Source organism: Toxorhynchites rutilus, chromosome 3 (assembly GCF_029784135.1).
Source record: "Toxorhynchites rutilus septentrionalis strain SRP chromosome 3, ASM2978413v1, whole genome shotgun sequence".
Classification (NCBI taxonomy): domain Eukaryota; kingdom Metazoa; phylum Arthropoda; class Insecta; order Diptera; family Culicidae; genus Toxorhynchites; species Toxorhynchites rutilus.
Genome location: NC_073746.1, coordinates 70569188 through 70580442, shown reverse-complemented (window position 1 = coordinate 70580442; position 11255 = coordinate 70569188). Strand labels below are relative to the sequence as shown.

General features: G+C 40.2%; 1 protein-coding gene across 1 annotated transcript in view; it reads left to right on the top strand.

Moving 5' to 3' along the window:
- Positions 1 to 9439: 9439 nt before the first annotated feature.
- LOC129777280 (very long-chain-fatty-acid--CoA ligase bubblegum) overlaps positions 9440 to 11255 on the top strand; it is a 94082-nt gene continuing 92266 nt past the window's right edge. Inside the window, exon 1 of the mRNA XM_055783482.1 lies at positions 9440 to 9687. The gene's annotated coding sequence lies outside the window, so the exon portion shown is untranslated. The remainder of the gene's footprint in view (positions 9688 to 11255) is intronic.

Here is an 11255-nt window from a genome sequence, read left to right as displayed (position 1 = left end):
TAGCCATGGGGTGTTTGCATTCGACACATACGATGAGTCTCGAAGTTTTGGCAGGAGTACCCCCGCTTACTTTTCGGTTCACAGAATTATCCTACAGATTTCTCATCCGTTGCAAGATCATGAATCCATTGGTGATTGATAACTTCGAAAATCTACTCCAACTGACTCCTCAGTCAAGTTTTATGTCTTTATACCATGAGTACCTTACCCACGACGTGCACCCTTCACCAGGCATCTCCAACCAAGTTTGCTTCCCATACTTTTGCAATTCCTCTGTCATTTTTGATCTGTCCATGCGACAAAAAATCCATGGAATACCAGATCACCTACGCTCCAATGTTATTCCGTCGATATTTTCGGAAAAATATGGGAAAGTTGGATCTGATAAAATGTTCTTTACTGACGGTTCATACATAAACGGGTCCACTGGCTTCGGCATCTTCAATGAAAATTCCAGTGCCTCTTTCAAACTCAAAGATCCTTGTTCCGTGTATGTCGCAGAAATGGGTGCGATATACTATGCTCTAGGGATCATTGAAACACTGCCCATCGACCATTATTTTATTTTTTCAGACAGTCTCAGCTCAATAGAGGCAATCCGCTCAATGAAAGTTGATAAACGCTCATCTTATTTCCTAACAAGAATAAGACATCTATTGAGTGTTTTGGTCGAAAAATTATTCAAGATTACCTTAGCATGGGTTCCCTCTCATTGCTCGATTCCGGGGAATGAGAAAGCGGACTCGCTAGCTAAGGTGGGCGCTTCAGAAGGCACACTTTTTGAAAGGCAAATTGCCTATAATGAATTTTTTCACATTCCTCGTCAGGACACACTCGTTAGTTGGCAGCGCATGTGGAGTGAAGATGAGTTCGGTCGTTGGTTACACACGATTATCCCTAAGGTCTCGACGAGTGCATGGTTTAAGGGATTGAATGTAGGTCGTGATTTCATTCGCGTGATATCTCGGCTTATGTCCAATCACTACAACCTAAACGCGCATCTCTATCGCATTGGGCTCGCAGCAAACAATCTTTGTGATTGTGGCGATGGCTACCACGACATCGAGCATGTTGTCTGGTCGTGTATCCGGTTCCATGCTGCTCGCTCTCAGCTCTCTAGAGCACTGAGAGCAAAAGGCAGACAATCGGATATCCCCGTCCGGGATATCTTAGGTAGCCGGGATCCTGATCTTCTGCTTCATCTATACCTGTTCCTCAGAAACGCCGATGTCAACGTTTAATGATGTTTCCTTCGTTGTGTCCCCGTTTCATATCCCTCCTAGCGATCGATAAACTTTTACTTAGTCGCAGCAATACATACACACACTCTTTACAGATGCACGGGCCAAAGGTTGTGCAGTCCACTGATCATTCAACAAGAGCCAAAGGTTGTACCGCTCATGACAACTCTACACGAACTGATGATTGCGCCGGCTAGTGACCATTCTATCCTGGATTCCTCGAGTCGAGAAAGACGCACCACGCTAGATATGGGGTACAGACTAGGGAGCGTTGCTGATTAATGGTCAGCTGCATCCCAATAGGAAGTAGCCCGTGTCGGGCACACGTATAGAGCATCGAAGACTGCAACATACCAATTATGAGAACACATGTAATACTAACCTCGAGCCAACCGCGAGTAATCGGTTACATATTACTAACATAGTTGTAAGACAAAATATGTCAAAATATTGGACTCCCGGCCCCGTCAGGCTAACGCCACATGTGCCTTAATAAAAAATATATTTTGGGAAAAAAAAAAAAAAAAATACGGTCGCTACCAAAAATTTACTTAGACTATCTATATAAATAAAAATGGAAGGCCAAATTTGTTGCTAAGCGCAAATCCCGAAAAAGAAATGGTCCGATTTGAGCCGTTTTTATTTTGTTGTATTCGTACTCTGCCCGTAGGTCCATATTATGATGAGCAAAAGTTTAGAAATTTTTGTATAGCTTTGAGAAAGAGTTCTGTTATTTCGTATCAAAGTTATCACGACATTGAGCATGTTGTTTGGTCGTGCGAGGTGTATCTTGTAGCCAGATTGAATTTAGAAAACTCTTCGGGCCCGAGGGAAACAACCGATTGTGCGGGTGCGGGATGTGTTGGCTCGATTAGACCAAATCTATCTTTTCCTCAAAACTATCGATCTCTTTGTGTAGACATCAAAATCGTCAAAATCTCCATATGTTCCCTACTTTCTATGATAAAAATAAGTCGCCCTACTAACTTCGAGTCGTCTGCGTTTAATCGATTCCACATAATGACCGTAGAGTAAGCAAATTGAAAAATATACTTCAGAATTAAAAATAGATTTAGAATTCATCAAATTTATATAACTGAGTCTGTATGAATAAACGATTTATAAAAAAATAGAGCTCTTCAACATAAAAGGTGGAAGTATTTCTGACTAGTGAGGAGCAAAGTGGTCTTGAAAGTTTAGTTGATTTAGATGAACACAGTAAACGAAATTTTTTGAAACTGTGGATGATTTTACGATACTGCGGTGGAGTATACTGAAAAATGAAAAGTTCGTCTTTTGTGAAGACAAAACTTGGTTGTTCAGCGTATCAAAAATGTCGAGTTCGTCCCGGATGAAGAGCAATTTCGGTATCCACTACTCTTGTTTTTTCATTTGAAAAAAATATAGGAGGTTGTGTCCAAGATACGACCACATTGTTTACATAGCACTACGCTGTTTTTTTTATTCAAGTCGCTTGTTAATAACTTGTGATATTATTTTAGAATGCTGCGAAAGTTTAGAAATAACTGTTGAGAATAATGGTTTGGTCGCCCTGAAATGGTTTTTTATTGTAGAATCAGTTGACGATAATTCTTTGATGATTCATTCTTACCCTCGCGGAATAATACACAAGCGGATCGCATGTCGCACTTTGTTTCATTTCAATGCATTGAAAATTTACCTCGAGCGCTATTCCGGTGGCCTTTTTCGCAATTGACATATACTCGGCTACAGGCGATTATATACTTGTTGCACCATTATTCCACATCTAATAACTACATAAATTTTTCTTTGGTACTGAATGGAAACAACAACAATGGCAATACTGACATGTATCAAATATCATGGTACATGTTTTTTAGTATTGTCTCAGTGGAATCGCACCTCTAGACATTGTTCGTACAACGTAAACCAACCAGCGTCACACAAGTGTTCAACATAGTATTCATACAGAGCCATACATTGGTGGCTTGAAGCGACTAAGAATATGAACACTTCTCATCATTTTGCGCTATCCTCCAAAGAAGCGTTTCTGTTGATATTACTGGCCTCGATTTTTTCGATTTGATTTTCTTTCTCGTGCTCGAAATAAGCGCATCTGCTATCCTTAGTGGACAAAGTTTTGCTACTGTCAAGTGAAATCCAATTACATACAAAATTCAAGAACGACATTCACTTTCTTGGTGACTAAATAAACGAAATAATTTCGGTCTGTTAATCTCAATAACCTCGAAAAGAGTTGCATTGATTCATTATTATAAAGATTAGCGCAAATGCCATCCTTGAAGGCAGTTTGCGATTGGCACGCGGACCCAAATAAGGCTAAGCGCAAATTGAGAAGCGTATAGCGCTAGTGAGCTAGCACAAGACGACCAACACGACTCATATGTACCACAAACGTAGCCTGGCGGTGCGCATATTGAGTCGCAGTTTCCTGTGAATAACGTGCCACTCGCATGCAACTACCCGACCGGCACAACCATACAGTGCCAGTCTCACGGCGCTATATGATTGATCACCAACACATCCACCACAGCCGGCACGACAGGCACGAGAAACTGTGGTTCAGCCACAGCGTCACGCGAGTCGTCTCTCACGAGTGCTGCGCCATTTCGCGTCTCCTCGCCAGTATGTGCGTTCTGTTTTCATTAGCCACAAAAAAGGCGCTATATCGCGCCAAGATACTCGCGCTATACGCGTCTCAATTTGCGTCTGGCCTAACTCACAACAGTATCGAAACGTGACTGTTTTGCTCATATTCAGTGATTCAGAGTGATTTTTGTTCGTTTCGACCATTTTTACATGCCTTTAACCAGCTTTGTTTACGTACCCAAAAAAATTACATATCTCTACGAGACAAATTTTGCTCTAAATCTAGTACACTGAAAATATGAACTTGAAAAATATACATTTCGATTTGAGTTCGAATTTTCTCGAAACGAGTTACTCGTTTTGAAATGCGCAATGCCACCCCAGGGCTCGCGCTGAGGGGGCTCACGTATTGTTTACTGTTTGGAGTCATATATGTTATTATTTGATTACGTTGGATAGTAGTCCTTTGGCAAACGATGTTTGGATACCCATCCGGAAGTTTCTTGGCAATTTGCAATTAAAATCACTGCTACAGGATCATTTTAAATTTCAGGTTATGATTTCTATGCTCATGAGTTTCTACAGAAAGGCGGCTATCTTAGCAATCCCTTGGTACAGACGGCATAACATCCCTGTTACTACAAAAATGCTCTATTGAACTTGTGAACCCTATTGCTCGCCTCTTCAACGCTTCAGGAGAAAACTTTTCCAATGGCTTGGAAAACGGCTTTCAAATCGGGAAACTGCACTCAGGTGACAAATTATCGTGGTATATTTATGCTGTGCTGCCTAGTTAGTGTATTTGAACGACTAATGCATAATATCTTATACAACGAGGCATCCTCAATAATTTTCAATGGCCAACAAGGGTTTGTGAGGAACCGTTCAACCACATGGAATTTGATGTGCTACGTCACCACACTATCACGTGAGATCAGTGTTGGAAAAAATCATCTTCGCTAAGATCAAATGTACAGATTTTCGGGCTAGGTTGCATCGAAAACCTATATATTCCAAACGAAAATTAAAATGACAGATCCAGGCAACCATTGAATATGAGCAAATGAACTTTTGTCCTTAAATATGTTTTGATGTTTATTTTTTCCACCCAGTGTCATTTTCATCTTGAATATCGGAAACGTCAGAACTGAATTTCATTTCAGCCAAATGAATATCAGCTGTTGTTAACTTCTATCCTGAGGTTGCTGTGTGCGGTTGGATTTTGCAGTTGCCGGATGCCGTAATCGGAAATACCTTATGAAATTCCCGATGTCGCAAATGACTTGACGGTAGTTAAAACCACTCGTTGTATCCATTCGGCATATGCCGTTGCTACCGTCTGGCCAAATAAAATTTATTTTGAACTTAAATTCACTGCCAGAACGAATATCGTTTCGGATGTGATAAATGTCAATTTGTTGCTTTTGATATCCAAAGTATAAATAACAGCGAAGTTATGAACCCCACCCAATGTCGCATTCATTCATTATAGCAAATTTGCTCATGCAACAGCGATATGAACAAAATGAACTCGTTTGTTATTGTCATCAATATAATGAACGCAGTGTGTTTCAAGCTGAAAAAAAGTCATTTACACTGGAACAAAATCATATTCGTTTCTCGTGAATATTTGCTGATATTCTAAGACACTGCGTGAGGTATAAGAGAGACGGCAAGTTGTAACGGTGTATGTCGACTTCGCGGAAGCTTTTGACACAGTCCCACACTTCCTAGTAACGCAGTAAATGAAATACATGGGCTTTCTTGACTGGATAACGGAGTGAATTTCATCCTACCTTTATGGCCGCTCAGCACATGTCGTCGTCAATGCAGTTGGATCCAGCAGCTTAATATCACGTCTGGCGTACCACAAGGAAGCGTTCTGGGTCCACTTCTGTTCAACATATTCATGAACAATTTGTACGCACGGCTTTCATCACTCGAGGTTTCCTTCGGTCGCTCCAACAGGCTCATAGTCTTCCACTATCAAAATGGAATTGTCGATTGTGGATCGCACAACGGCCATCTGCGTTCTTAGAGTTAGGATAGACTCAAAACTGAGATTCCATTCCAATGTTGTATGTGATATTTCGATTTCAACTTGGTGAAGAATGCCTTGAAAATGAAATTAACAGTCATTTTTGGTTTATAAGTAAATAATTCAATCTGTGCTATTTTAAAAGACGGCGTTGAAATAAATAAATAAAACATTCCAGCACGACATTCATTATGGTTTAGCTTGATATTCCTCAAACAATTATGTGGCGCACAACCTTAACGCCTGCTTCGTCATAGAGTCAGTTCGATGCATTGATATACCGTCAAGGGCACCATTGAAGCCCTCATGATGACGGAAAACAAGCGATGTTAATTGATTCGAATAAAGAAAAAGTCTGAATATTTGCCTCAGCAGAGATCTATTATTCATTATTCATGAATATTCCTCTTCCGCTACCTCTCTCTTTGTCTATATTTATTATCGGGCCTGCATAATTTGCACCACCAAGCAATTGTCCATCATAGCATCAAAATATTAGGTGATTGTTGCATCGCGACAGGGCCAATGCACACGGGAGCAGATACAAATGGAGTTTCAGCGTAGCGAAGACGCTATTTGTACATACGAGTTATGAAACACGCATGTACGCACACAAAGTCATATATCGATGACTTGAAGCAACTTAACACACACTTATCTTCGCTTTGCGCTCTTCTCAATAGAAGCCTTTTCTATTCATAATTCCGGTCTCGATTAGCTTAGCTTTCATCCTTGGTGAAGATAGTTTTGCTACTGCTATGGGAAACCAAATCACACACAACATTTCTGAACAATTATTTTCATGGTGAGCCGATGATAGCCTAGTTTGATGATTCCCCATACATTTGTGTAGTTCAGAACCTTAATGGAAAGGCGTCAGTTTGATGTAATGATTGCAATGCCAGAGACATCATCGAGTAAGTAATTTGGTCGCGTCCACAGCTCAATCCGAAACGAAGACATGTGAGGACGCAAAACATGAAGAACAAACGATGTTCATTGCTTCGTATCTAGAACGATACTGAAAGTTTGCCTCAGCGAGATCCAATATTTTGCTCTAGGAAAATATTCCTCTTCGTTCTTCTTCTTTTGTTTGTTCACGGAGACTTTAAATCATTCCACTTCGTGGATCGCCGATAAGTTGCTCGTTATTGACGGCATGGGTAGGGAAGTTCACAAATGAGCAGAACAAATGTATGGGAAAATGGATATGCTTCTAGTTTTCATCAATTTAAAACCGTTTACTTACCAGGGGATTGTAATATATAGCATAAGAAACATATCTTAGAGAATTTCCGTTTCTTTTGGTATGTAAATCATCAAAATCCGTTCGCGGCAAAAATAGTTATTAACGTTAACTTCACTCATAAAAACGTGACCCGTTTTCTGATTTGGCACGTAAAAAAAACCGTAGTTCTACGTCAAAAATGGGCCTTTCATTATACACGAGAATAATATATTACATCGTGAGAGCGATTAATCATAAAATAATAATCTTCATATACTTTTATTGCAAAGTAATTACTTTTATTTTCGTAAAGTATTGATATTTAATCATTAAAAATTAACGTACGTTCTCCTAAGATTGTCCATGCAATGCTAGCCCTAGCCTCAATTTTCTTTAATCGTTTGACTGCTTTTGTTATATGACTTGGCACCTTATAACGTAGAATTTTGTCTTTCGAGAACATATTGGGGGTACAAATTGAAAAACTAGAGATTATTTCGCTTATTACTCATCCATTCTTCGATGGACTTGATAGATTTTTGCACTAATTTATCAGTCCTTATAAATATACAGGCAAACCTGTTTTTATGCGGTTGATTTTTCTGTGATTTCTCATTTGTGTGACTGTTTAGGTGCAATTTTGTTATTTGTGCAATTAATTTGCGTGATTCAAGACCCGATGTCATAATAAAATCGCACAAACGAGGAATCACGCCAGAAGGGACCGCACAAAAATAGGTTTGCCTGTACCCAAATTCATCCGCGTTTTTGATATATGCTCCGCACTCAAACGGTTAAACTTTGAAAATCTAACGCCTAAAATGATTCCCCAAGCGCTTTGGAACCCTATCGCCAATCGCGCTTGCTTTGTTCGCACCGTTCGGTTCGCGCAAAGCATCTTCCAAACCAGAAGTCACTCACTCTCGGGGAGGCCGCGATATTTTGTTTTGCTATCATCTTTCCTCGCCCATTTACAACAACTTTGGAAGCGTATACTCTCCGTAGATCGCCACGTGTTTGTTTCGCAAAGTGTGATTCGTCGAAAATCACGCGATCAGCAATAGTGCTGCTAGATCGTTTTGAATGCGCAGCGGAGACAGACGTGTCTCGTAGCGCGTAAAAGTGTGATTGCGGGTGGAGTTGCGTTGTAAGTTTCGGATAATCCTAACACGATTGTTGTGTGAAAGTGTGACATTGTCTCCAACAAAGTAGACAGAAGAGTTTCTTGTGTCGAAAAATGCGAAGAACTTTATCAGTGGATTCCCATTGTTGAGTCAGTCAAAACGTTCCGTGTGTGGTTTTTCACAACCAGTGGATGTCATTGTTTAGTGTTAGGGAACTCAAAAACCTCGGGTAGGTACTTGTGAGTGTGTACGAACGGCGTCATGCTCGTGGCGTGATCGAACAAAAACAGTACGAAGGCCGATTAGCTGTGACTAATATTAGGTTTGAAGAAACCGTTTGGCGGATTGTCATTCGCTTCTGTATGTACGTAATTAGTTTTAGGATGTTGATAATTCTGGTTCGTGGATACACGAAGGCAGGTGATTACATCAAATTCTGTTTTCGTGGTTTTGTTTACTATGGAAGTATTTCGATAAAAACAGAATGATTTGCAAAGACTGAATCCGACTAGTATTTAAGGTGGACTTTTGGTAGTTGTCGTAAATTACTTTCAAACATACCATTGGTAAACAACTTTCCGTCAAGCATGATATCAACAATACGCTTCGGAAGCGCTTATTTTGAAACAGCATTATTCGTCACGAACACTTTATCTTGCTGTTATACCATAGTCAAGCTGATTAGAGCTGAGCAACAAAATCCAATTGTTTCTCAAACGGAAGCAGCGTCTAAACCGGCTCTACGCAAGCAGCAACCTTCGTACCTCGACCTAAACCGTAGTCATCTCGATGGTGCGTGGTGTGAATACGCGTTTTATTTTTTTTTGAGTATCGGCGGCGCTTTTTACGTTCCTATCAGTGGTTATCACAAATGCACCGGCGCGGCTCTCCAAATCCCGAGTTCCATTAGGCTGCTTAGCGTTTGTGTTTGTTGGGTTGACGACTATGTCGGGAGGTGCTGATCTCTATGCCCGGCGCTGTCATCAGTGGCGCACTTTGATTCTATGCACTCATTATCAGAACCCACTTGTATGGAAAGGCGCATCTTCCAGGCATTCTTCGAAATGAGCAGGGTAATGTATACACAAATTCACTGATATGACGACTGGATTAAACAATACCACCTTGTATGATCATTTCTTGATGTGTAGTTAGAGATTAGCTAATTGTGTGTTGGTGCGTTCGGAAGCAGTCCAGGGAGAAGGTCGTATTAGCTTAGGATCAGTTCGGCTAGTTCAGTCCCAGACGGAGTATCAAATCGTGCGGTACTGTGCGTATTCAGTTTGCGGGTCGATTCGAATGATTGCATCTTAGCGACGTTGACAACTGTGACAAGTGTAAGTGACAACAGTGTGACTGGAAGCCGGGCTCCACATTGAAGACTGAGGTTATAAACACGTTTCAGGGAAACGGTTTTTGGTGGAAGTATACAATTCTCTGGTGTGTGGAGCAGCACAAAGCTAGGTAAATTAGTTTCCTTGGGCGGTAGAGTTTCTACAACAATTTGCATTTATGTGATTCAAATGGTGCTACATTGTGAAATGTTCCGGATAGAAAAGTGTCCTGCTATCGGATTTTAACCGTCGTAAGCAATAGAAAAAACGAATATATGGAGGATGCTGGATATAAAAAAAGAGTTTAGTTATTTAGGGTTTTAATTATATCTCTTTTTTTTTGAAACCATTCATCATTTTAAGATGTCCCGGGAAGTGAGTCTTCTTCAGTAAGTCTAGTACTTCTGAGGGAGTTTTTGTCAACGAACCGTCGCCCTTTTTAATGGAATCTAGCCAGTTCGAGTGGTCTTTTGCCAGAGTCTAATTGAGTCTAGCAACGATTCGAGTATTTTCAATGCTTTCGCAGTTATATACCCAGGATTTTCGTTTGGATCGTTGGATTTGGACTCCGCTCACTGCATCAAATTGCTACGGGTTCACGTTTAGACCTGTCATTTACTATGAAATTGTTAATACTGTGTAATCAATTGAATTTAACGATGTAGGTCTAGATAACATACCAGTAAAATTAGTAAATAAATCCCTGTAAAATCAAGGCCATATTAATATCTAAGCAGAAAGTACCACCAACCCCACCTGGCATTTGTATTGATGATTTGTATGTAACCTAAGAGATCATTATTATACGTCTGAAAGCATAAAAAAATCATTACCTCATTTATTGTAATTTGCAATTTAAATTCCGTCCGTTTTCAATTTATTGACAATTAAAAAGTTATTCGGGATTTCACAACATTCACAATTCCTCAGTCATCTATCTAACGACCAGACAGCAGCAAAGTTTTCCAAATGGCCTTTCTCTAAGCCGACTGGTTAGTTTAGTTTTCCTAGTTGTCTTTTTTCAGGACTAGAGGCGAATGAATTGAAAAAATATTAAAGCTTCAATAATTTAAACCATGATTATCATTGTTTATGTCACAGTCTCGCTTCAGCTAGCGGACAACATTCTGTCTCAATGCTGATGTCGATAGGTACCGCTAAGTACCGAGAGGAACAATTGGAACCACAAAAATCTATAAATACTGGTGAAATCGTAAATACCTACAAATATACTTGAAAGTCCATCGAAGTTAAGAAAGATCAGCGGTTGATATATGTCCTCAGATGGCCGTGAAAGCATTATTAATATTGTGGTGGTGGAGGAACCAACATGTTAAACCCTCGGGCCGTATTGTGTCTAGAGCGATAAGAATATTTGCAATGCATACTGAAAGCACTACTTGGCAGTAAGAACACAAATCCCGTATATTGATCTCGCGAGAATAAAAATAAATCATGTTCCATCTTCAACGACCTTGAGAAACGCCATTTGGAAAGCCTCGCTGACGCTGCCATCTGGTCTCTAGCAGGATGATTGACAAACCGTGAATGTCTTTTTGGTGACTTCTTCGGAGCAATCAATCAATTTTCTTGAATGTCAAAAGAGGCGTCAAAGTGCGGCGCATTTCAAGCCGGATGTGAAGAAGGTATTTTCAGCAGTAAGAGCTGTGTTCTTCGGTGGAAAACTGAAGGTGAAAA